We start from the raw sequence: 979 nt of genomic DNA on the forward strand, positions 1-979 counted from the left end.
CAATGCCCAGATGTGTTACAAGATTTGCAGTGAGTGTTGTATTGTCAAGCAGAAAGGCAACAGATGTGTTACTTTTCGACTATGATTTATACCATAGCAGTGCAAGCATTTTGCCTAGGTTTGATTTTAAGCCACCGCCATGTTTTGAAAACCATATACAAAACAAACAATACATATTTTACCCAGGTTTCTTCTCCTATTCAATGGTCTCAGAAAAAAGTAAAAGAAAAACTGAAAACATTCAGGGGATGTAGCTCACTGGTAGAGCGCATGCTTTGCATGTATGAGGCCCCGGGTTCAATCCCCGGCATCTCCAATAAGCGTTACGGTCCCCTCTACAAAAAGCTCTTATTCTGAAAATGAAATAATGCAGCAGGTGTTAACAGGCAATAAAATGGATTTGTAACTTCTCAAGTGTCTGCTTAACTCAGAAATTGAGAAGGATTTGAGCAAGTTTGAATAGCATGATGTTGTGGGTTGTAGTAACCTCCTTGTGTTTCTGGTAATTAATGCAAAAATCAGTCTCAATGACCAGATGTGTTGCAAGATTTCAGTGAACAGTGCATTGCACAGTGATGGGGGTATAGTGTTGAGTGCTTCCAAGCAGTTGACCGGCCAGTTTGACTCCCAGACATCGCAGTAGCTTTCTTTGAGTCATGTTACTGTTTATCTATGATTTATACAATAGCAGTGCAAGCATTTTGCCATGATTTCCAGCCACCACCAGGTTTTAAAGCCATATACAACATTAACATTACATATTCCACCCAGGTTTCTTCTGTTCTCTTATTCAGTGATCTCACAAAAAAGTCAAAAAATCTGAAAATCTTTAGGGGCTGCAGCTCAGTGGTAGAGCACATTTTGAGTCTCAATGCCCAGATGTGTTACAAGATTTTCAGTAAAAATTGTGTTGTCCCAAAACATTAGATCTCTGTTATGGCACAAATAAGGGAGCATATCAATCAATCAAGCTGCCTCC

General features: G+C 39.5%; 1 non-coding gene across 1 annotated transcript; it reads left to right on the forward strand.

Annotated features, from left to right (window-relative positions):
- Positions 1-244: 244 nt before the first annotated feature.
- On the forward strand, positions 245-316 carry trnaa-ugc. The gene has a single exon. It is a non-coding gene; the product is annotated as a tRNA-Ala (tRNA).
- Positions 317-979: the final 663 nt, after the last annotated feature.

Source organism: Etheostoma cragini, unplaced genomic scaffold (assembly GCF_013103735.1).
Source record: "Etheostoma cragini isolate CJK2018 unplaced genomic scaffold, CSU_Ecrag_1.0 ScbMSFa_4342, whole genome shotgun sequence".
Classification (NCBI taxonomy): Eukaryota; Metazoa; Chordata; class Actinopteri; order Perciformes; family Percidae; genus Etheostoma; species Etheostoma cragini.